The sequence below is a fragment of the Lolium perenne genome, chromosome 7, assembly GCF_019359855.2.
Source record: "Lolium perenne isolate Kyuss_39 chromosome 7, Kyuss_2.0, whole genome shotgun sequence".
Taxonomy (NCBI): domain Eukaryota; kingdom Viridiplantae; phylum Streptophyta; class Magnoliopsida; order Poales; family Poaceae; genus Lolium; species Lolium perenne.
In genome coordinates this window covers 9,206,829-9,233,655 of record NC_067250.2, presented here as the reverse complement: position 1 = coordinate 9,233,655, position 26,827 = coordinate 9,206,829, and the positions used below count along the sequence as shown (strand labels likewise).

The 26,827-nt window shown below is 41.0% G+C and overlaps 2 long non-coding RNA genes and 1 pseudogene across 2 annotated transcripts; 1 reads left to right on the top strand and 2 right to left on the bottom strand.

The window, feature by feature from the left end:
• LOC127311501 (DNA (cytosine-5)-methyltransferase DRM2-like) overlaps window positions 1-23,123 on the top strand; it is a 41,111-nt pseudogene extending 17,988 nt beyond the window's left edge.
• On the bottom strand, window positions 6,417-9,433 carry LOC139833207 (uncharacterized). The gene is made up of 4 exons (XR_011748544.1): window positions 9,184-9,433; window positions 8,927-9,098; window positions 7,843-7,903; window positions 6,417-6,702 (listed from the first exon to the last, which is right to left on the bottom strand). It is a non-coding gene; the product is annotated as an uncharacterized lncRNA (long non-coding RNA).
• Window positions 12,393-15,410, bottom strand: LOC127311502 (uncharacterized). The gene is made up of 4 exons (XR_011748421.1): window positions 15,081-15,410; window positions 14,824-14,996; window positions 13,752-13,812; window positions 12,393-12,611 (listed from the first exon to the last, which is right to left on the bottom strand). It is a non-coding gene; the product is annotated as an uncharacterized lncRNA (long non-coding RNA).
• Window positions 23,124-26,827: the final 3,704 nt, after the last annotated feature.

Below are 26,827 nucleotides of genomic sequence, written 5' to 3'. Positions count from 1 at the left end.
TCATTGTCTACAAACCCTAGTTTTCATAATCGTCGAGTACTTTTCGGCTGAAACCTTCGAGATCTACTTACCCTCTACTTCCAACTAAACCCTAGCCTACAATCCATAGGCATTGACAAGTTGATACCTTGTCAGCTGCCGGGGAGATCAAGACACGCTGCAAGGGGAGTCTTCACTTCTCAATCTCTTTACTTTGTTTTTGTCTTGCTTAGTTTTATTTACTACTTTGTTTGCTGCACTAAATCAAAATACAAAAAAATTAGTTGCTAGTTTTACTTTATTTGCTATCTTGTTTGCTATATCAAAAACACAAAAAAAAATTAGTTACTTGCATTTACTTTACTTGATTCATCATGTTTCCTTTTAATTTTACCACAAAAGACATACCGGTAGGACGTGGGTCTATAGTTGGGAGAAATAATATAGAAGAATTCTTCAATCATGTTAGTACCATTGAAAATTTTGAAGATAGACACTTGGTAGACCTTGCGCCTACTTATGAAATTGCTGCAGCACATTTAGTTCGCCTGTTAGAAACTAAATTTGTTAATCTTGATCCTATAATCCAACACATGTTTCTCACACTTGGTGATATGGAAGAAGGGGAAAAGAAAGATTTTGTTTTAGAAACCCTTCTTAGAGAATTTGGTGGTCTAGCAAGAGAAGCTAGAAAGATCTTTGCTAAATTTAATATGCTTGGTTCTCATACTAATTTTGTTAGTCTCCTTGAAAAGATGGACATGGATAGAATAAGATACACTAATAATATTGATGATGGTAGGGAGATCAAAGCACCAATACCATGTAAACTCCTAGCTATGAATGATGCACTAGAAAATAACTATGCCTGGCTTGTTCCTGAAAATTTGTTTGATGAGAGTAGCACGCCTAAGACTAATGAAAAGGGAGATGCTAAAACTTATGTATCTAATATACTATGCCTGGTTGAGAAAACTCCGCACCCCGCTGAGAATGCACCACCCTTTGATAATACTTGATACACACTTTCTGCGCCTAGCTGAAAGGCGTTAAAGAAAAGCGCTTATGGGAGACAACCCATGTTTTTACCTACAGTACTTTGTTTTTATTTTGTGTCTTGGAAGTTGTTTACTACTGTAGCAACCTCTCCTTATCTTAGTTTAGTGTTTTGTTGTGCCAAGTAAAGTCTTTGATAGTAAAGTTCATACTAGATTTGGATTACTGCGCAGAAACAGATTTCTTTGCTGTCACGAATCTGGGCAAAATTCTCTGTAAGTAACTCAGAAAATTATGCCAATTTACGTGAGTGATCCTCAGATATGTACGCAACTTTCATTCAATTTGGGCATTTTCATTTGAGCAAGTCTGGTGCCATTTTAAAATTCGTCAATACGAACTGTTCTGTTTTGACAGATTCTGCCTTTTATTTCGCATTGCCTCTTTTGCTATGTTGGATGAATTTCTTTGATCCATTAATGTCCAGTAGCTTTATGCAATGTCCAGAAGTGTTAAGAATGATTGTGTCACCTCTGAACATGTTAATTTTTATTGTGCACTAACCCTCTAATGAGTTGTTTCGAGTTTGGTGTGGAGGAAGTTTTCAAGGATCAAGAGAGGAGTATGATGCAACATGATCAAGGAGAGTGAAAGCTCTAAGCTTGGGGATGCCCCGGTGGTTCACCCCTGCATATTCTAAGAAGACTCAAGCGTCTAAGCTTGGGGATGCCCAAGGCATCCCCTTCTTCATCGACAACATTATCAGGTTCCTCCCCTGAAACTATATTTTTATTCCATCACATCTTATGTGCTTTGCTTGGAGCATCGGTTTGTTTTTGTTTTTTGTTTTGTTTGAATAAAATGGATCCTAGCATTCACTTTATGGGAGAGAGACACGCTCCGCTGTAGCATATGGACAAGTATGTCCTTAGTTTCTACTCATAGTATTCATGGCGAAGTTTCTTCTTCGTTAAATTGTTATATGGTTGGAATTGGAAAATGATACATGTAGTAATTGCTATAAATGTCTTGGGTAATGTGATACTTGGCAATTGTTGTGCTCATGTTTAAGCTCTTGCATCATATGCTTTGCACCCATTAATGAAGAAATACATAGAGCATGCTAAAATTTGGTTTGCATATTTGGTCTCTCTAAGGTCTAGATAATTTCTAGTATTGAGTTTGAACAACAAGGAAGACGGTGTAGAGTCTTATAATGTTTTCAATATGTCTTTTATGTGAGTTTTGCTGTACCGGTTCATCCTTGTGTTTGTTTCAAATAAGCCTTGCTAGCCTAAAACTTGTATCGAGAGGGAATACTTCTCATGCATCCAAAATACTTGAGCCAACCACTATGCCATTTGTGTCCACCATACCTACCTACTACATGGTATTTTCCGCCATTCCAAAGTAAATTGCTTGAGTGCTAACCTTTAAAATTCCATCATTCACCTTTGCAATATATAGCTCATGGGACAAATAGCTTAAAAACTATTGTAGTATTGAATATGTAATTATGCACTTTATCTCTTATTAAGTTGCTTGTTGTGCGATAACCATGTTCACTGGGGACGCCATCAACTACTCTTTGTTGAATTTCATGTGAGTTGCTATGCATGTTCGTCTTGTCTGAAGTAAGAGCGATCTACCACCTTATGGTTAAGCATGCATATTGTTAGAGAAGAACATTGGGCCGCTAACTAAAGCCATGATCCATGGTGGAAGTTTCAGTTTTGGACATATATCCTCAATCTCAAATGAGAAAATTATTAATTGTTGTTACATGCTTATGCATAAAAGAGGAGTCCATTATCTGTTGTCTATGTTGTCCCGGTATGGATGTCTAAGTTGAAGAATAATCAATAGCGAGAAATCCAATGCGAGCTTTCTCCTTAGACCTTTGTACAGGCGGCATAGAGGTACCCCTTTGTGACACTTGGTTAAAACATGTGCATTGTGATGATCCGGTAGTCCAAGCTAATTAGGACAAGGTGCGGACACTATTAGTATACTATGCATGAGGCTTGCAACTTGTAAGATATAATTTACATGATACATATGCTTTATTACTACCATTGACAAAATTGTTTCATGTTTCCAAAATCAAAGCTCTAGCACAAATATAGCAATCGATGCTTTTCCTCTATGAGGACCATTCTTTTACTTTATTGTTGAGTCAGTTCACCTATTTCTCTCCACCTCAAGAAGCAAACACTTGTGTGAACTGTGCATTGATTCCTACATACTTGCTTATTGCACTTATTATATTACTCTATGTTGACAATATCCATGAGATATACATGTTATAAGTTGAAAGCAATCGCTGAAACTTAATCTTCTTTTGAGTTGCTTCAACACCTTTACTTTGAATTATTGCTTTATGAGTTAACTCTTATGCAAGACTTATTGATGCTTGTCTTGAAGTGCTATTCATGAAAAGTCTTTGCTTTATGATTCACTTGTTTACTCATGTCATATACATTGTTTTGATCGCTGCATTCACTACATATGCTTTACAAATAGAATGATCAAGATTATGATGGCATGTCACTCCAGAAATTATCTGTGTTATCGTTTTACCTGCTCGGGACGAGCAGAACTAAGCTTGGGGATGCTGATACGTCTCCAACGTATCGATAATTTCTTATGTTCCATGCCACATTATTGATGTTATCTACATGTTTTATGCACACTTTATGTCATATTCGTGCATTTTCTGGAACTAACCTATTAACAAGATGCCGAAGTGCCGATTCTTTGTTTCTGCTGTTTTTGGTTTCAGAAATCCTAGTAACGAAATATTCTCGGAATTGGACGAAATCAACGCCCAGGGTCCTATTTTGCCACGAAGCTTCCAGAAGTCCGAAGAGGAGACGAAGAGGGGCCACGAGGGGGCCACACCCTAGGGCGGCGCGGCCCCCCCTTGGCCGCGCGGCCCTGTGGTGTGGGCCCCTCGTGCCCCATCCTGACCTGCCCTTCCGCCTACTTAAAGCCTCCGTCGCGAAACCCCCAGTACGGAGAGCCACGATACGGAAAACCTTACTGAGACGCCGCCGCCGCCGATCCCATCTCGGGGGATCCAGGAGATCGCCTCCGGCACCCTGCCGGAGAGGGGATTCATCTCCCGGAGGACTCTACGCCGCCATGGTCGCCTCCGGAGTGATGTGTGAGTAGTCTACCCCTGGACTATGGGTTCATAGCAGTAGCTAGATGGTTGTCTTCTCCCCAATTGTGCTTCATTGTCGGATCTTGTGAGCTGCCTAACATGATCAAGATCATCTATATGTAATTCTATATGTTGCGTTTGTTGGGATCCGATGAATAGAGAATACTTGTTATGTTGATTATCAAAGTTATATCTATGTGTTGTTTATGATCTTGCATGCTCTCCGTTACTAGTAGATGCTCTGGCCAAGTAGATGCTTGTAACTCCAAGAGGGAGTATTTATGCTCGATAGTGGGTTCATGCCTGCATTGACACAGGGACGATGTGTGAAAGTTCTAAGGTTGTGTTGTGCTGTTGCCACTAGGGATAAAACATTGATGCTATGTCTAAGGATGTAGTTGTTGATTACATTACGCACCATACTTAATGCAATTGTCTGTTGCTTTGCAACTTAATACTGGAGGGGGTTCGGATGATAACCTGAAGGTGGACTTTTTAGGCATAGATGCAGTTGGATGGCGGTCTATGTACTTTGTCGTAATGCCCAATTAAATCTCACTATACTCATCATGATATGTATGTGCATGGTCATGCCCTCTTTATTTGTCAATTGCCCAACTGTAATTTGTTCACCCAACATGTTGTTTATCTTATGGGAGAGACACCTCTAGTGAACTGTGGACCCCGGTCCAATTCTCTTTACTGAAATACAATCTACTGCAATACTTGTTCTACTGTTTTCTGCAAACAATCATCTTCCACACAATACGGTTAATCCTTTGTTACAGCAAGCCGGTGAGATTGACAACCTCACTGTTTCGTTGGGGCAAAGTACTTTGGTTGTGTTGTGCAGGTTCCACGTTGGCGCCGGAATCTCTGGTGTTGAGCCGCACTACATCCCGCTGCCATCAACCTTCAACGTGCTTCTTGGCTCCTACTGGTTCGATAACCTTGGTTTCATACTGAGGGAAACTTGCCGCTGTACGCATCACACCTTCCTCTTGGGGTTCCCAACGGACGCGTGTTGAACGCGTATCAGCTGTCAAGTCGTCTATGGCGAGTTTGTAGCATAATCATTGTTTACGCGACCTCAGGTATGAACAAATGTGTTTCTTTTGCTTCTGCTATCAGGTTGCCATTATGACTATGAAAATTCGCACTGATTGCATCTATCTGTATTGATCCACTCGACAACTTCTAATTTACACAAACTACCCCCCCCCATATAGTTTTTCCTTCATTTGAGAGAACCACTCCTGCTGTTATATTTGAAATAAGGTAGATGTCTTGATCATATGAATAGTCTATACAGTCATGCTGTGGCTATCATTTTCCACTGCACTTGCCTCAATAGAAATTTGGGAGTTGGTAAATTCTTTTTTGAATGGACTTGGATGAAGGACGGAAACAACAATAAGAGATAGCAAAATTAAATAAGTTTTCTGCAAATCCCTCTTGTGTAACTTCAGTTCAATAAACCAGAGCATTCAGAACCTTTCGTGGTTTACAGAAAATGATGGGCGATAGCAATAGACATCACTAAAATTTCTGGCAGGGATCTCTTAGTTTTTTTGTTTGTGAAAAGGGATCTCTTACTTATTTGTACCTACTGCATTGCAAGCCATAAGCTCAAGCTAGGCTCACAGAGTTATGCTGATACTTATTCAGTAGATACTTGGAAGGTTGCTTTCCCCCCAACCTCTCCCTCGTGTATTCTTTGGAAGATGGTAGAACATGACGTTTGTTCGACAGGGTGGTCATGAAGACTGACAATTTAGACCCTAATTTTGTTTTATTGGATGGTTAGTGTGTTGATCTAGAATTTGTAGTTAATGGATGGATGCTTGTATGAAGAGCGTGTAGAAATTTGTCAGGCTAGTCACTAGTGTTTGCTTGGATGGCTAGCGTGTAGAAATTTGTCAATATGCCTAAACTCGAAATCGTCATTCTGTTTAAACTTGAATGATGCATGCATGGATAGATGTGTAGAAATTGGCCTCATTTTGTTTATTCCCCTAGGTGTACAATAGTGTGAATTTTCCTTGTTCGAAGCAACCTCCAGATCATAGAAGTAGTACCAGTAGTTTCCTAATTGTGTACAGTGTTCTTATATAGAAATAGTAGCAGAATTCCGTAGATGTTGGCAATAAGACAGTGAGGCTTTTTTTTGCGGGAGAATTGGACAGTGAATCAGATAAATAAGTTGATGTTTATATGTACGCTTTAAGTTCAGTTTTAGATGTGCTTGCCAGTCATTATTTATTCGTGTAGCACCCTACCTTTTAATAAAGGCAAGATACCTGTGTATAGTGCTATTCCCGGGATCACTGATAGCACACACATTACAAAATATAATAATCATTGCAATAGTATCAAATTACTACATCGTTTATCCAGAGGGTACAATAAAACCTTACAAATTGCATAGTCACACGGACTAGCTCAGAATAAACACAGCGGAAAGTAAATCAGCAATGAGCCTTCATCATCTTCATGTGCCACAGGCAGTCATGTTGGAATGTAGACTCGAGATCCTACCACGTACTTCTCCTCAGAAAATCCTGCACGTTTGAATATGCAGCCCCACGAATGGAGGTCAGTACAACGATGTACTGGCAAATGACACTTATATGGTGGCAGTTTTTAGGCATGACTATCTACATGATATTTGGCAAGTGGAGTTCTAGGCAAATTTGCATAAAGCCAATTTTATCCTACATTTTATTTAAAACAAAACATTTTGAAAATATTTGATTGACATTATGAAATCACACCATGGTTAAATCCTCCATGGGTTTTAGAATAATCACATGGTTACATCTCCCATGAGTTTTCGAAGGTTGATCAAATTTTAAATACATTCAAAAAACAATGATGAGATTCTTCCGTACATTCCTTGCCTAGAAGCTCAAATTGTCCATAACCGGGGACATGGCTAAGATCTTAGGTTTAACTCTCGAGAGGTTGTGCACTTTCACCTTACGACCCACCCTTCCCAAGAGAAGAATGAGACAAGATCTTTCAGAAGAAGGTTTCAACCATAACCAGCTAGACCCGTTCCCGTTTGGCCGTCACCACATCATCATGTCTAGCAACAAGTTAGACCTCACAACTTACTTAATCCCGGCAGAGCCCATAATACCATAAGGCTGCACTGGAAGCTAACTAAAACATGGACGACATATTAATCTCTTTAATCCTGAGTGGCCATCCACAAGTGCACATCTCAGGCGACGACAACCACATGACAAGTACTAGACAGGAGTCATGTGGCCCTGAGTAGCCACTCAACTTATGCGCACCCTCAGGCGAAGACAACCACGATATGGCCCTGAGTAGCCACGTACCCTCAGGCGACGACAACCACAAAGTGGCCCTGAGTAGTCACGTACCCTCAGGCGACGACAACCACACCGTGGCCCTGAGTAGCCGCCCACCAAGCAATTACCAATCCACCAAGGTGTTTCATTAAGGTTGTTAATTTTAATTCCCAACACTCACAATCCAGAATATTCAAAACAGCAGTAGCATTTTGTTATTGCTAGGCATACTCAAATTACTAGCAATGGTTCAAGGATGGCTACACACTACTAGGATCTTAGCATAGCATAACTTTTGAAAACAAAATTCTACCATGCATACTAGTTTTAAGAAAACACTAATGCATATATAAAATAAGTAGGTAATTGAGTGTCACTTGCCTTTTTGGTAGTCGAAGCGCGTTCACTTCTCTTAATCAAAATACGTTACTCTCCGTACAAACTATAACATGGAATATAGCACAACATAAACATACCATTCAACAACAACAACAAAAACAAACAAACATTCGATATGAACAATCATAGACATGCATGCATGCTATGCACCAATTTATTTCACAAGAGGGGTAGTGTGTATGTGTTGTATTGTATGTTCTCTGATATGTGCAATAATAATAAAGCTTCCTGGGTATTTAATTTGGTTTAGAAAAACAATAATTGAGTATCTACTTAACATACACAACCTTATTAATTAGCTACCGCAAGATTTATGTTTAGTAAAAATATAAACTTGAGTTCCCTGGATAGGTTACAGTAGTACAAGATTAGAGCAATTGGAATTATTCAAAAATAATTTATAGAATTCGAATTATCGTCAAATTAGTGATTTGAATAGATTTTACTAAAGCAAGTTTGTGCACGTATCAAAGTTGTACAACTTTTATTCCATGTTGTAGTACATATTCTGAGGATTCCAGAAAGTACAAATTCATAAGATTTGGACCAGTAGATTATTTTATACAAATTTTATAGTATGAAAGACTTAATTTAACTATTTAAATTATGACGCAAAATCTAACACAAAACCTATACATTATTATTGCAAAATTGTGTACTACAGATTGTAAGCTTTCCGAAAATATAAAATTTGTAAAATTTGGCCCAGTGGTTGATTTTATATTGAATTTACAAGTTGTGCAACAAATCTGGCATTTAAATTCAAATTTAAAACGAGTTTGACCGAGTTTGACTGAGACGCTGACTGTACTGCTTACTGTACCACTGACTGCTGACTGTACCGCTCACTATACTGCTGACTGTACCGCTGACTGCTGACTGTACTTGACTTTGACCAGACTGAGTTGACTATGCTGATGTCATGATGATGCCATAAAGTTGATAGAAAAATTTGCTCAGATGGAAAAACTTTCTACATCAAAGTTGTATAGAATTAATAGATCTATCTAACGCATCAATTACTTTTCACAACGGATTAATGAGTTTGACAAGATCTGGGTTATACCTTATAAGATCTGAATCTTGTAACATGATTTTCTCCTTGCTCGTTGAACGAAACAAGGTGAAACTTGCGGCAATTGAAAGATCTTGACGAGAGGAACAACTTCCGTGTTGAAGTCATGACGATTCGAGATAGTTTTGAAACTCGATTTGGCTCCGGTTGACTCGAAATAGATCTATAGATGAGCGACAAATTGGTACTTCAAATCGAAAAACTTTCAACATGAAAGTTGTAGAGGATGATCAGATCTACATACTCACCAAAGGAATTTGGATTTCGTGGAACGAGCACGAACTAATTAAAGATTCCCTTTGTCAGACCTGACGTCTTGCGATGCGAAATTATCCGTGTGTATGGTGGACGAAAAGAGATGAGATTGGTCGGGATTGAAAGATCTCGACGAGATCTACAACTTTCATGTAGAGCCCGAAGCGATTCGAGGTAGTTTTGATGGTCAAATCAATGAGTTAAGATTTCGTTGATGTAGGATTTCGAGAGGAGGAAAGGGAAAACAAAACTGCGGTCTGGTGGAGAGTTTATATAGACTCGGTGGAAAATGTGGATCTCGAAGTTAGGAACGCGTAGAAACAAACGGATCTGAATTTGGAGTAGTGTAGCTCAAGAAAAGTAGATTTAAGTGAAGATATAAAGCACGGAGTGTTTCCGTGGTATCGTACGTTTTGGTTTCGTCCGTCTGGTGATTTCGTCCGTGATTGCTATTCTACACGGCAGCGAAGGTCGGTTTAGGAATTTGCATCGGACACGTTTCCTATTTTTCCACTTCTGATTCGCCATATATACGCGCTACCTAGGCCGGACATCGCATCGTGAAGCGAAACTCGCAGGGAAATCGGCAAGCACGTGCTACGCGGCTGCAAGATCGCGAACGGTGATGGTTCCTAGCTATCCCTGATGTCCCCTGATTTGTTTTCTAAACACGGGATACTGGAGGTTCCGTTGATCGATCGAGTCGCCTCGGTCGGCCGGCTGGGCCTGGCTGCCTGCTGGGCCGGTCGGTCCGGCTGACCGGCCCGTTTTGTTTTTTTTTCTTTTCTTTTTTTCTATTACTTGTTTTTTTTATAAAATGAGTTTTATAATTCCGATTTGAGTGAAACGAAATTCTATAAGTTTGTAAAATTATTTTGATCAGCATAGGACAACAAAAGGACTTAAATTTTACAATTTATTATTTTATAGCATTTTATTACTACTATGCCATTATGGCTATGTGTGAATAGTTTCAACATATGCTCACCGAACAAGTTTCTAAAAATTTGTAAAAAATCAAAATAGTGTTTTAGGATAACAAGGAACCTGTTTTAAAAACCATTTATGAAAATAAATTTATAATTATTTGCACTTGGCCTAAATGGCAACTTTGGCAATATTTTGCAAATAGAGTTTTCTATAGTTTTATTTTCTTAAATAGAAATCCATTAAGGATTTGAAAACCTTGAAAACCAAGATATGTTTTGTTTTGAAAATACATTGAAACCAAAAGTCTTTGCAAACCTTATTTTGGAAAATACTTTTAAATAACTTCAAAAAGTTTTAATTCCTTGTGAATTTTCAATCAATTTCAAACAATCAAGCATCAAAGTTATTTTTATTTTTCATTCCAAAATTTAGAAAATTTTGAGATGTGACAGACTACCACCCTTAAAAGAAATCTCGTCCTCGAGATTTGAGAAAGGTTAGAAATAAAATGTTTGGGTTCAGGTCGTCTAATAGGTTCATACTCACTATTGCTTTTTGTTTGAACATCTCCGAGGAGATTTCGGAAGTCAACCTTGGGCTTTGAAAATGTTACACTAAACTATATGCGGTTATACCATCAATTGTATCCAATCTTATGACGGTACTCATCTCTTGGGCATTATCCTAAGTATACTCATGGGGAACTCCTTGTTACCTTCTCAAAGTACCATCTCATGCGACATCTGGTGTAAATCTAAGGGTATGACTTCTACCACCCTTAAAAGAAACTTTTGTTAGGTAGTCTTAGGTCTTAGGTTTAGGCTAAGCTAAACTTGGATATGACTTGGCACATCCAGGGATATGACTTGACACGAGGTCATCTTTTGAAATATCCATGGCTTCTGGGCTAGGTGGTTGTTTATTTACATATAGTGAACTACCTATCTCTCCAAGGTGATTCAAATAGGTTTCTAATACAAATGGATGATCGTTAAACTACTTTTGGCACTAATGAGTCACTCTTTGGGTCAATCAAGAGACACAGATGTGTAAACTTCATGACATCCTTCATCCTTTTCTTCTTGGTGTCTTCGACAGCTTTCCACCACTCTTCATCTAGTGGCAAGATCTTAAAACTAAACGTAGTCCTACGCTTGGCAGCACTTGCCTACTATAAGGGTATAATATGTATCCACCCTAGGGTTTAGGCTTATTCGTCGACATCTCTCTTGTAGGTATGTCTCTCTAGATTCGCAAAGTCAATATTACGAAAGCGAATAATAAGAGTAGTAGGAATGGTGATCAATCCATCCTCACCCAAATTATTACTCCGTATTTGATTTATTGAATCTCGTATTCTAACACTTGGTCAACCTCACAAGTTTGATAAAAAAACTTCCATGGAGAATTGAATCAATGTTTCAATCCCCATTATTGAATTGTTTTGAAAACACCTCTATCGATCCCTAGCTAGGGTTTTGCGGAACTCCTACTCTACTCTTCTTCATCTTGATAGGAAATATCAAGGTTGTTTTCACTACTGTTGTCTTCATGGCGAGTTGCCGAGAAAACATTCTCTGGGTTGGGTATAGATGAGAATAGATAGAAAGGTCTAAAGAAGATTTCCTACCCAAACACATCGATTCAAGGCAAATCATTTTACAAACAACACCTAACAAGCATCAAGCAATCTGTTTCAAACACTAACAAATTAGTATGGTCATACCTCAATTTGGTAAGATCAATACTTTCTAATGCTAGCGTCGTTTCAATAAAAAGAAAGCTAAAGGTGGTCTGATCTATTTCTTCTTTGGATGTTTCAAGTTTCTATTGTAGTCCTTCGGTGTATCTTCGTGTGTTGTGCAGTCTGCATCGAAGTCTTCCTTCATGTTCTTCATTAGTCTTTCATGAAACACTTCTTGCGGAGTCGAAGAATATCACATGAATCATCACTCTTCATGCTTCAGGGACATGGCCATCATCGGTCCTTGTTGATAGTTTTGATAAGGTGGTCATCTAAATTGAGAGGATAACAATTTTGAAGATGGAATAGATGAGAATACAAGAGGTTCAAAATTCAAACATCCTTTTGATTGAAAATAGGATTAGACACAATTTTCATTCTAGGGCCTTCCTATGTCTAATCAAAACCTAGGGTCTCGATCCTACAGGCAACACTAGGCTCTGATACCATTCTGTAGCACCCTACCTTTTAATAAAGGCAAGATACCTATGTATAGTGCTATTCCTGGGATCACTGATAGCACACACATTACAAAATATAGTAATCATTGCAATAGTATCAAATTACTACATCGTTGATCCAGAGGGTAAAATAAAACCTTACAAATTGCATAGTCACACGGACTAGCTCAGAATAAACACAGCGGAAAGTAAATCAGCAATGAGCCTTCATCATCTTCATGTGCCACAGGCAGTCATGTTGGAATGTAGACTCGAGATCCTACCACGTACTTCTCCTCAGAAAATCCTGCACGTTTGAATATGCAGCCCCACGAATGGAGGTCAGTACAACGATGTACTGGCAAATGACACTTATATGGTGGCAGTTTTTAGGCATGACTATCTACATGATATTTGGCAAGTGGAGTTCTAGGCAAATTTGCATAAAGCCAATTTTATCCTACATTTTATTTAAAACAAAACATTTTGAAAATCTTTGATTGACATTATGAAATCACACCATGGTTAAATCCTCCATGGGTTTTAGAATAATCACATGGTTACATCTCCCATGAGTTTTCGAAGGTTGATCAAATTTTAAATACATTCAGAAAACAATGATGAGATTCTTCCGTACATTCCTTGCCTAGAAGCTCAAATTATCCATAACCGGGGACACGGCTAAGATCTTAGGTTTAACTCTCGAGAGGTTGTGCACTTTCACCTTACGACCCACCCTTCCCAAGAGAAGAATGGGACAAGATCTTTCAGAAGAAGGTTTCAACCATAACCAGCTAGACCCGTTCCCGTTTGGCCGTCACCACATCATCATGTCTAGCAACAAGTTGGACCTCACAACTTACTTAATCCCGGCAGAGCCCATAATACCATAAGGCTGCACTGGAAGCTAACTAAAACATGGACGACATATTAATCTCTTTAATCCTGAGTGGCCATCCACAAGTGCACATCTCAGGCGACGACAACCACATGACAAGTACTAGACAGGAGTCATGTGGTCCCGAGTAGCCACTCAACTTATGCGCACCCTCAGGCGAAGACAACCACGATATGGCCCTGAGTAGCCACGTACCCTCAGGCGACGACAACCACAAAGTGGCCCTGAGTAGTCACGTACCCTTAGGCGACGACAACCACACCGTGGCCCTGAGTAGCCGCCCACCAAGCAATTACCAATCCACCAAGGTGTTTCATGAAGGTTGTTAATTTTAATTCCCAACACTCACAATCCAGAATATTCAAAACAGCAGTAGCATTTTGTTATTGCTAGGCATACTCAAATTACTAGCAATGGTTCAAGGATGGCTACACACTACTAGGATCTAAGCATAGCATAACTTTTGAAAACAAAATTCTACCATGCATACTAGTTTTAAGAAAACACTAATGCATATATAAAATAAGTAGGTAATTGAGTGTCACTTGCCTTTTTGGTAGTTGAAGCGCGTTCACTTCTCTTAATCAAAATACGTTACTCTCCGTACAAACTATAACATGGAATATAGCACAACATAAACATACCATTCAACAACAACAACAAAAACAAACAAACATTCGGTATGAACAATCATAGACATGCATGCATGCTATGCACCAATTTATTTCACAAGAGGGGTAGTGTGTATGTGTTGTATTGTGTGTTCTCTGATATGTGCAATAATAATAAAGATTCCTGGGTATTTAATTTGGTTTAGAAAAACAATAATTGAGTATCTACTTAACATACACAACCTTATTAATTAGCTACCGCAAGATTTATGTTTAGTAAAAATATAAACTTGAGTTCCCTGGATAGGTTACAGTAGTACAAGATTAGAGCATTTGGAATTATTCAAAAATGATTTATAGAATTCGAATTATCGTCAAATTACTGATTTGAATAGATTTTACTAAAGCAAGTTTGTGCACGTATCAAAGTTGTACAACTTTTATTCCATGTTGTAGTACATATTCTGAGGATTCCAGAAAGTACAAATTCATAAGATTTGGACCAGTAGATTATTTTATACAAATTTTATAGTATGAAAGACTTAATTTAACTATTTAAATTATGACGCAAAATCTAACACAAAACCTATACATTATTATTGCAAAATTGTGTACTACAGATTGTAAGCTTTCCGAAAATATAAAATTTGTAAAATTTGGCCCAGTGGTTGATTTTATATTGAATTTACAAGTTGTGCAACAAATCTGGCATTTAAATTCAAATTTAAAACGAGTTTGACCGAGTTTGACTGAGACGCTGACTGTATTGCTTACTGTACCGCTGACTGCTGACTGTACTGCTGACTGTACCACTGACTGCTGAATGTACTTGATTTTGACCAGACTGAGTTGACTATGCTGATGTCATGATGATATCATAAAGTTGATAGAAAAATTTGCTCAGATGGAAAAACTTTCTACATCAAAGTTGTATAGAATTAATAGATCTATCTAACGCACAAATTACTTTTCACAACGGATTAATGAGTTTGACAAGATCTGGGTTATACCTTATAAGATCTGAAATCTTGTAACATGATTTTCTCCTTGCTCGGTGAACGAAACAAGGTGAAACTTGCGGCAATTGAAAGATCTTGACGAGAGGAACAACTTCCGTGTTGAAGTCATGACGATTCGAGATAGTTTTGAAACTCGATTTGGCTCCGGTTGACTCGAAATAGATCTGTAGATGAGCGACAAATTGGTACTTCAAATCGAAAAACTTTCAACATGAAGTTGTAGAGGATGATCAGATCTACATACTCACCAAAGGAATTTGGATTTCGTGGAACGAGCATGAACTAATTAAAGATTCCCTTTGTCAGACCTGACGCCTTGCGATGCGAAATTATCCGTGTATGGTGGACGAAAAGAGATGAGATTGGTCGGGATTGAAAGATCTCGACGAGATCTACAACTTTCATGTAGAGCCCGAATCGATTCGAGGTAGTTTTGGTGGTCAAATCAACGAGTTAAGATTTCGTTGATGTAGGATTTCGAGAGGAGGAAAGGGAAAACGAAACTGCGGTCTGGTGGAGAGTTTATATAAACCATAGGTCGGTGGAAAAGGTGGGTCTCGAAGTTAGGAACGGGTAGAAACAAATGGATCTGAATTTAGAGTAGTGTAGCTTAAGAAAAGTAGATTTAAGTGAAGATATCTTTACTATTAAATGGGAGTTGGTCGTTTGACACTCAACGCACTTTGGTGGTCGTCATTGAAAACATCTTGTCCGTCCAATATCCTCAATGTCTATCCTACCGTCCGTGCAACAAAAGAATCCAGACATGATCTGGTCTTTCCAATTAACAATCAAGACGTGATTCACTCCTTGTCCATTAAGAAAGGTTATTTCTGAAAAAATGGAAACTACCTAGATGGAAAGGAAGGTTATCTCCCCCCAAATCAGGACGTGATGCATGTCTACGGACCTCCTTGCATCACCCCCGTGGAAGTTTTCGTTTCCTGTACATGTTGCATACCTCCCACATATCTCTCTATCTCTCATCACATGGGAATGGAGAAATGCGCCAGCAGTTCGGACCGGTGCCCCTCGGTTGTCGCTGGATGCTCATCCCAACCCCCCCGGTAGCCGAGACGCTCACGTACTAGCGTGGCGTATGAGGTCGCGTACACGCGCGCGGGGCATGTTATAACCGCTCGCTTGGGATTGGAGGATCTCGTGGTAGCCGTCCCGGTCGAGGCAGCGGTACCCGTCTGAGACGTACGGAGGCATGGAGCAAGAGGCGAGCAGGGCACGGTGGTCGGGGCTCTTGTGATGACAGGGCATGCGGTGGTGAGGGGACAGGGTCCGGTCGTCCGGGAGCATCCTGGCACAGGACGGCGAGGGATTTTTGGGTGTGGCTCCTGGTCATGTGATGCGATCGGGTGTCAGCGCCGCCAGTCGCCGGCAAGGGGAAGAAGAGTAACTCAGGAAGAGATGTGTCTCCAGCGTGCGTTGACGGCTATTCCGAGCTTGGCGGTTTAGAGAGGACGATCGGTGGCTGCCTCCACCCCGACGCCTTGACCAGCATGAGCACCGGTACCCTGACGCTGCTACTGATGGTCAAGGCAGACTTGCTTTTTAATCAATATTTCCACCTATATTACTTCCCCTATTGCATTGTTGTGTTCATGGTGGCAATTTCAATGTTTAAAATAGCCGGCTACAGGATATAGCCGCGGCTTCTCAAAACAGCTATAGCCCTGGCTATAGCCGGCTATTTAAGGACTTTGACACCTTTTAGCCGGCTAATGCAGTTAGCCGCACCATGCGGGAAAGGCTATAGCGGGCTATAGCCCGGCTATAGCCGGCTATTTTAAACTATGGGCAATATACTTACATTCGTCGATCGATTCCACCTCTTTACTTGTCGATATCCAAAGAGTGCAGTCGTATAGCATGTATTGGTTCCAATTCTTGAACGGTATTTTGTTTGACTAATTTTTGTGCACTTTCTATATGAGAATGTAAAGAAGCTAGGGTATCGATGGGTTTTTACTTTTTACTACCAATATGAATTGAGAAGTGGTATGGAAAGAGAGTTGCATAAGGTTGTAAATCTTTCAGGCTGGCTTTTAGGACATGTAAATTGTGCAGCTAGAAGCTGAAAATAATCTGGTTTTTATAGGTTGTATCAATATATTGTTATTTTTCCTACATCTGCATTTCTCACAATTGCAATTTTACATGCTACTTGGCCATTTCCAATTCCTTTTCGAACTCATGCAATTATGAAGCTTCTATTTACATATCAAGATATTACGTAGGGTTCTTGTATATTTTAAGTTGGCTGGTTATAGATTGACTCGCTGAGTTGAAATTCTTCGCAAAAAGTTGTGGGATGTTCCCCATTCAAAGACTTAACGAACACAGTGCCTGATGGAGCTACAAATGCCGTGAGTAATGATCATCTCAGAAATGAACCACCAAGTTGTCGAGGTAGGTATGCTCAGATGTTTGATGGGAAAAAATAGTAGTAGCTAGAGTAGCATAAGAGCGAAAAAAAAAGAATACCGCACCTGTCTCCGATAGTTTTGATAGTAAATATTTTCAATGGTACTTATTTGTTGGTTTTAGCATATGAGCGGAAAAAAAGAATACCTTCTAACTATTTCACTCCTGCGTATTGGTTTTACCTGGACAAAGCTATGTGAATGTAGATCAACACATTGAATGTCTGACAAGAAATAATAGAGGGCTTGGAAACAATACTCATCGATGTCCGAGGAACAGAAGGATATTGTGGTGCGGTGCGTTAGAACAGTGAGAAGAAGAAAGGAAGATTCATGTGCAACCACAACGATGATCCTGATGATAGAATCTACCAATAATTATCTTTGCAAGCATCTTGTTTTTAAACCAGTAAAAGGTTGCGACCATTTTGGAGATATGAGATTCCAATTTCAGGTCGGCGACCATTTTGGAGCAATGAGTTTCTATTATGAGGATGCCGCGTTGATGGTCAAGATAGTTACGCCTCAAGTTGGTCAAGAGTTGTCTGGATTGTTTACAATTCAGATGGATGAAGATGCTAAATATTTTGTGACTGACCAATATTTGTGTCGTGAACTATACTTTGTGACTCTTTGAGCAATATTTGTTGATCGTCTATTTATCAATTGTTCTATATAAACCCATGAGTACTTAGCTAGCAAATTATTAAACTTTAGACAATTAAAATTGACTCTTTGCTATGTGAAGTTAACTTCAGAAATAATGTCCCTTCTTATTAGCACTCTGATGGTTTACCTGGTATTCTTTTTTAGATATGTAACTAACTAACCTCTGATGCTATTTTTTTAAGACTAGAATCTACAGGATTTAACATGGTACGTCCTCCGCCAAACAAAGTACCACTCACACAGGGATTTTTGTGAATTAATCTATAAGTACGAGGAACTTTGTTCAACCATTGTTGACTTTCTTTATCCATATTTTTGCAGGTAATTTGCTTTACGGTTTGCAATTTGCAAGTAGTTAATGTGACCCGAACTAAACGCTTCTGTTTGCTTAGGTAGATGTGAAGTTCTAACCAGAGGAAGAGTGAACCTTGAACCAAGCCAACCATCACTTACATTGCATGCCAGGTGTTTCAATTTGTAAAATGCGGTCGGGTGACGGGTGGTTAACCGAAGGTAGGATGGTTATTAGTTGAGCTTAATGAGAAGAGTTATATGCGAAGGAATGGCTACAGTTACATGAAGAATGATACTCATTGGATTAGCAATGCAAACATCTGAATAACTTCTGATCTTTTGCAGGTTGGATACAAACTTTAGCGGGATCAGTAGTATAGAACTAAAGTTGTATATGGTTATGAGTCTTGCACTGCCAACTGACCTAGCGTGCCTCGCTGATTTTGCAAGGACTTTCCGGCTTAGGGTGACCATCCCAAAGAAGATGAGGTCAAGCGCGGGATTGGGGACGGAGTGAAGTAACAGGTTGACTTGGCGGTGCTACATCAGCGGGGAAGAAGACAACCAGAACACCGCCTAAACCACCATGCCTCGTAGAGTCTATTTTCTACATGTTCACGTCCACGCTCTATTTCCCGCATGAAGACAGCCCCAAGATTCCATCATGTCACTGATCAGGCACTGTAGCGCCACCGAGCAGAGTCATCTCTTTTCTAGCCCGCTTCAGTTATTCTTCTATCTTTCACGCATTTCAACTAGCTCTTCTTTCGTTTTCTTTAAATTTCAGCTTAAAGGTATCTGATTCCAACTTGTTTGAATATCGATGCACAACTTAAATTTTAGCTACGTTTTCTTTGAATGTCGATGGACAAGTGGTGCATGTCATGGCTGATAGCTGGTTTTGCAGGTATGTCGCTGATTAGTTCGTGTGATATCAACATGGTTAGAATTCTATAAAGGTGGAAGTTAATGATATCAGTTGTCAAAATATACTTCAAACGTGATAGAATCTTATAGGTAGAATATATTGTGAATGTTTTTTTATCATACACGTGAATTTTTAGCATGTATTGTATTGACATATTGATAAAAAATAGAAACCGTAGCAACGCACGGGCATTCAACTAGTGTTTTCTAAACACGGGATACTGGAGGTTCGGTTGATCGATCGAGTCGCCTCGGTCGGCTGGCTGGGCCTGGCCGCCTGCTGGGCCGGTCGGTCCGGCTGACCGGCCCGTTTTGTTTTTTTTTCTTTTCTTTTTTTCTATTACTTGTTTCTTTTATAAAATGAGTTTTATAATTTCGATTTGAGTGAAACGAAATTCTATAAGTTTGTAAAATTATTTTGATCAGCATAGGACAACAAAAGGACTTAAATTTTACAATTTATTATTTTATAGCATTTTATTACTACTATGTCATTATGGCTATGTGTGAATAGTTTCAACATATGCTCACCGAACAAGTTTCTAAAAATTTGTAAAAAATCAAAATAGTGTTTTAGGATAACAAGGAACCTGTTTTAAAAACCATTTATGAAAATAAATTTATAATTATTTGCACTTGGCCTAAATGGCAACTTTGGCAATATTTTGCAAATAGAGTTTTCTATAGTTTTATTTTCTTAAATAGAAATCCATTAAGGATTTGAAAACCTTGAAAACCAAGATATATTTTGTTTTGAAAATACATTGAAACCAAAAGTCTTTGCAAACCTTATTTTGGAAAATACTTTTAAATAACTTCAAAAAGTTTTAATTCCTTGTGAATTTTCAATCAATTTCAAACAATCAAGCATCAAAGTTATTTTTATTTTTCATTCCAAAATTTAGAAAATTTTGGGATGTGACAATTCGTAAGTTTATAACCGAGCTTGTCAGTATTGATTGATGCTATCCCATCATCCCATGTATCCTGTTGCTCATACATGGTTAAAACCGGCTTAGTAAACTGGCAACAGTTTTGCGTCTTTGCTGTCACAAATCGTGGCATCATCTTGCCGGTTTAGCTATGCACAGATATCACAGGAAGCTTTGTGCTAGTATAAAAGAAGCAAGAAGGACCCTTCCTTTTTTTTTGAGATCAGACAGGAGATAGCCGAGAGTAGGATGATGGGATGATTTGCGTTTGTTTCCCTTTTGTTTGAGACGATTCTAAGTAGGAAAACGCTTGGCTTCGTCCGGGGGATCGGAAACTGCCGTTCCTCCGGCTCCAACGTGTGACGCGTGTCCCCAACTTGGCGAGGAAAAAACGCCCCACCTTATCCTTTCCCCGGTCTTCTCTCCCGTAGCTCACATTCCTCTTCCCCTTTCCCCTTCTTGACGAAACAGACCATGGATTTCTCCAGCACCTAGCTCCGCCATGGTTCTCGCACGCACCTCCACTGTGGATCCTCCAGAACGCATGCTCCGCCGCTTCTCTCTAGCCTGACGCGCCACTGCGTTGCCAACATCTCGCATCTTAATTTCCTTCCCCATTTTCCCATCATATCCACCGGAAAGCTCTCAAGCGCTCGCCTGCCGCCACGCCGCTACGAGGAGCTTCAGCACCACATCCTCCTACGTCGCTGATTCTGGGGCGGCGGAGGAGTGTGCCAGGGTGTGTTCGTCGTTTGCTGGAGCTGCGAGGGACGGGAGCCGTTGCTGCGTGCGGCGGCGTCATCTGCGGCGGTGGTGTCTGCTGCGAGCTGCGGAGGCGGCTGCTACAAAGGGCAAGAGCTGCTGCTACATGTGGCGGCGGCACCTGCTACAAAGCACGGTGGCGTCTGCTGCGAGCTGCGGCGGTGGCCGGCGGCTGCTGCTACATGTGGTGGCGGCACCGGCTACAAAGCACGGTAGTGTCTGCTGCGAGCTGCGGCGGTGGCCTGTGGCTGCTGCTACAAAGGGCGGCGACGCCTGCTACATGTGATGGTGGCGCCTGCTACAAAGGGTCGCGGCGTCTGCTGCGACCTGCGGCGGCGGCTGCTACAATGGGCGGCGGTGGCTGCTACAAATCGGGCGCCGCCGTGCTACGAGGAGGCCGACGAGGTCGGTGGCGATGCTACCACACCGGCGGCGGTGCTACAAGCCCAGAACGACAGTGCTGCATGCGAGGCGCAGTGGTACTACCGGCGCCGGCGGTGGTGCTACAAGCCCCGAACGACGGTGCTGCATGCGAGCCGTAGTGCTACCGTTGGCGCCGGCGCCGGTGTTTCCGTCCCCGGCGGCAGTGCTGCGGGCGCGAGCAACTGTGCTTGAAGCCGAAGTCAACATGCGCTCCTGCAAGAGGAAGGACATTAACCCAAGGAGCGCTGACCCAGATCTGACGGTAATTAACTCCGCATCGTACGGTTGGGGACCCGGGGGATCGGGGATTTGATCCCCCGGGGGACGCTCAACGCTTTCCTTCTACTCCCTCCGTCCTAGAGTGTAAGTCATATTCCCAAAAACAATTTGTCCCATAACCCCCACCTCTAAGGCGTAATTTTATTTAATGAGTGAGAGAAAGGGGTTGCATGCACCAATGAGAGAGAGAAAGAGAATGCATGCACCAATGAGAGAGAGAAAGAGGTTGCATGCACCAATGAGAGAGAGAAAATGAGACCCAATTAGCTAGTACCTTGGGCCAAGATATTCAAAAATTGTGACCTACAAACTAGGACGGAGGGAGTAAGTATTGTACATGTCCTGTTTTCAAAAAAAAAAAGTATTGTACATGTCCTGCCGTGTAGCTGGATAAGTAATATAAATTGCTGTTGGTTGGTTGTGCAGCTGTTGTTTTATTTGGTAGATAACCTGTGATTTGGTAAGATTTGCACTTGAAAGATGACATGTGCGGAGGCTGGGGCTTTCCCTTTCCGAAAAAAGAAAGATAACCTGTGTTTTGCCAACATTTGCACTTAAAAGATAACCTGTGGTTTGCCAAGATCTGCACTTAAAAGATAACCTGTGATTTGGTAAGATACATACTCTTATCTACCATCTATTTGGTGGAGCTGGATACCTGAAGAATGGTTTCCATGTCCCTTTCATTGCCCTTTGCGTGCCACGAAGATGCAATTGCTCTGGTGTGCCATAACAATCTCTTAATGTTCAGACCTCCAGTTCTTATTCCACCTGTTTTTTTTCGTATGTGATTGCCATGTTATTTTTCCCGTCCTGAAACCCCATCCTTGGAAACTCTGCAAACATGTGGTGTGCCATATCCTGTTTTTCGGCCTTTACAACTCTGCAAAGACATGGTTCAGGTAATGGCCTTTCTTGCGGCTTACAGTTTCTCTTCTATTTACAGGCGCAGCTGAAAAGTCAGGATGGAGATCAATGTCCCCTGGATGGCTGATCCGAGGTTGCAGTCTCTTCAGCTAATGAAAACATGTCCTCTTTTCAAGTGATGGTGTGCCCTGGGAAACATTTGCAATCTTCAGCTAAATGTAGCCAGTGTTTTTTTTTTGTTGCCTGCCACTGCTTGGCCCATTTTCTGTTGCTGTCCAAACTGGGAGTCTCGCTTACTGAGAGATGAATGATGGTGACGAAGTCCTTGTTCAGTGAAAAAAAGAAAGATGTGATGCGTAGCAACAATGCTAATGAATTAACTGAGACACGACAGTAGACTTTTAGCACTACTCCCAAGTTGCTGGGAGCAGACAAGAAGTTTCTGCAAGTTTAATTACTTTATTCGGAATTCTGTAGTAGACGTTCCTTGGAGAGGAGGAAGGGAAGATGCCAGACATGCATATACTACTACAATGGAAGCTGATTCTAACTTATGCTACACCTTTTTTTGCACGAAAGTGTACTGTGGGTTCTAGTTGTCTGCAAGATGATAATCTACATAGCTGTAAGCACCAACATTGTTTTATTCACCTTGTATCACACGGAGGGGATTAAGATGGCCATTGTTTTTTCACATACCAAAATGCAGCACTGCTCTTCAATAAGAACGCAGTTTATGTTGGCTTTGTTGCCGCCGCCGCTGCCGTGTCGCCGGCGACTCCACCTCGTTGTTGACCGCCGTTGTATACAATCGATTGCAGTTTTCCGTCACATGAATTGCGATGCCCATTATCACAAGTGCAGATTTCAGATGCACCTTTTTTTTGCGAATGAAACTTGTATTACTCAAAGCATCACATATTACAAAACTCCATGACATGTGCTCGCTAAACCTCTGGACCAGAGGCGAACCACACTGCCGTTTGAGAATTTGTTCTAGCATAATTTGCCAAGAAATGACTACTATCATTTTGGCATCTCTTAACATGAGTAATACAAGTTTAATGGACTTTCAGAAAGTTTTTAATCTCTTCAATCTCCATGGTGTAGGTAGAAACGATCAATCTCTTTATTCTTCAGAATCTTGACAATCTCCAAGCAATCTATCTCAATGATTAGGGGTAGATTACTCCAATGCAAAGCTAAAGATAAACCTTCCTGTGGTGCCGAAAGTTCAGTACCTAGTGCATCTCGACATGATAGGAGTTGACAGCATGCTGAGAGTATGATTTCACCATTATGGTCGCGTACTATCATACCAGCACCCCCATGACCTCCTGATCCATATGAGCCATCTGTGTTAAGCTTGTGCCATCCAACAGGAGGCGGACTCCAGAGAACGACCGGCTCAGCATGCTGTAGCTTTGTAGTATGAAAACACTTCTCATCAACATCCAAGATAAATTACCCGCAAAAAAAAACATCCAAGATAAATTTACCTTTGGTGATATCTTCCATTTGGTGATATTTGATCATTAAAAGGGATACCATGTAGCTCATTAGAAACCTCTGTGATACATCCACTGGAGGGTGTTTTTTATTGTACTATTTCATTGCGAATATGCCATAATCGCCACAGTATCATCAACACCTTGCAGATCATTCCCTTGAACATAGTACAAATGAAATTTAGTAGCCAGTCAACGCCCGTATTCAACACCGAACAGAGATCAGGGAGCTGCCACTTATCAGCCATGGAGTACCATAATTGCTTTGACAGGGTACAACGAAAAAACGGGTGAAAAATGTCCTCTGGTTCCACACCGCATAGTGGGCATTGATCAGTGATCTCCAGATTCCGTTTGTGCTTATTACTCCAGGTTGGAAGTGAGTCTGTAGCAAGGCGCCATGCAAAGTGTTGCACTTTAGGTGGTGCATCTGATTTCCATATTAGATCCCATATGTTCCACATACCATTTGGCCCCGAACTAGACGAAACCGTTGTCGGTCTCCAAACTTCCTCCATGGCCAAGCCATAGGCACTCCGAACCGTGAATAAGCCATGCTTTTGGGGCGCCCATGCAAGCAGATCAACATCTAGTCTTGATGAAGGATTTATTTTTAGAATCTCAAATATATCTGCTTGAACAAAGTACTGGTTGATCAGATCAACATGCCACTGGCCAAACTGATCAATGAGTTCCGAGACAAAGCGTAGGCGACACCTCCTCTTTGCTGACACCGGCCTGCATGATGTAGCTCTAGGAATCAATGGATCCCTCCAGATTCTAAAACTTTGACCGTTACCAACACGCCAAATCAAACCCTTCTTTAGCAGATCCAAACCATGCGAGATTGCTTGCCATGTGGACGAAGCATTCCCAGTGAACACCGTATCCTCAATCCTACCATTAGGATAATACTTCGCTTTCAACACCCTGGCACAAAGACTATCAGGCTTAACAATTAGTCTCCATGCCTGAGGAGCGAGGAGTGCTTGGTTAAAAACACGGAAATCACGGAACCCGAGACCACCTTGCTTTTTTGGCCTTTGTAGTTTCTCCCATGCACGCCAGTGTGTTTTCCTCTTCCCCTCCTTCGCTCCCCAGTAGATATTCTCACCAATTTAGTAAGATCATAGCATACCGAAAAAGGTAACTTGAACACTCCCATTAGATATGTTGGCAAGGCTTGAGCTACTGACTTGATAAATACTTCTCTACCGGCTTGGGCAAGATGCCCATCACTCCACATTAAATACGCTTTGTCAATTGTGCTTGCAGATTTTGCAGTTTCCCTCTAGACATACGACCATCAGGGGTCGGAAGTCCCAGGTATTTTTTATCAAAGGAAAGGGAGGTAACACCAAGTACATTCTGAATATCCTCCTTCACTGCTAGTGGACAGGAGTGACCAAATAAAAATGAACACTTATCTGGATTTATGAGTTGGCCAGTACAAGAAGCATATACATCTAGAGATTGCTTCACACGTTCAGCTTGATCTCTTGTTGCTTTGAAGTACAGTAATGTGTCATCCGCAAATAAGAGATGCGAGACACCTGGTGCACGTCGACACACCTTGATCGGAGGTATCATATTATCAACAATTCCCTTATTCAAAAGAGCCGAAAGTCCATCAACGATAAAAAGAAATAGAAACGGATAAAGGGTCACCTTGCCGAAACCCACGCGATGGTGCAAAAGAATCCAAGAGGATCCCATTAAATTTTACGGAATATCTCACCGACGTAATACACGTCATAATCCAGTCAACGAATCGACGAGAGAAACCCAGCTTTTGCATCATTTGCTTCAAGAATAACCAATCAACCCGATCATACGCATTTGATAAATCCAGTTTATAAGCACAAAAGCTTTTGGTAGGATCCTTTTCCTGCTTGATATGATGAATGCATTTGAAAGCCATCAGCGCATTGCCAGTTATCATTCTACCAGGAACAAATGCACTCTGAGAAGGTGAGATGATATCATCAAGCAGCGGCCTGAGTCGATTCACCATACACTTTGACACAATTTTATAAACAACATTGCAAAGACTAATCGGTCGGTACTCTGATAACTTACATGGATTAGTTACCTTTGGAATTAGAACTATAGAGGTATTATTAGCACCATCGGGCATTATACCAGTCCTAAATAATTCATGTACCGCTACGACTATCTTCTCCTTCAAAACGCCTCAATTACGCTTAAAAAACCTCGCGGGAAAGCCATCTGGACCTGGGGCTTTCAGCGGCCCAATTTGAAATAGGGCATCTGAAATCTCCTTCTCTGTAAACTCACAACATAGCTTCTCATTTTCTTCTACAGAAATGCATTCATCAAACACCTTGCAACCGTGATACACCTTTCTTGCGAATCCCAACTGTCCAGCAAGCTACACTGACCCAGATCAGCGGCGGATCCACCGCTCCTTTCTGGCACGCACGATCATTGGTCTCTTATGTACGCCTGAATATTGCGTTACCTCTTCCTCCTCGAAATAGGCTTTCGCCTAATATATTAATATAGCAATTACACGTGTACAACTGCCAGGCCTCACCACAAGCAAGCCTAAAGAAAACAAAAGAGAAAGAAAAGAGAAACTAATGTCAACAACATTGGACCGATGAAACCGAAGATGTCAAGTAACCTCTATGCCCTCCGGAGAATTTCCACCATGATCTTAGCACTCCGATGCACCGTGTACCAAGTAACACCTTTAAGAAAGAATGTGACGACAACGCTGCTGCTCGGACTAGTCCTAGAGTTTCCCTCGGTGCGCGGAGGGGCGAGGGGAAGGGGTACACAGCTCCCCACGCCCTTTAGGAAGGATGGGAGGCGCATGTGGGCATCACCGCGTCAGTGTCAGCCAATCCTACAAGGATATCTCCCGACCCCCAAA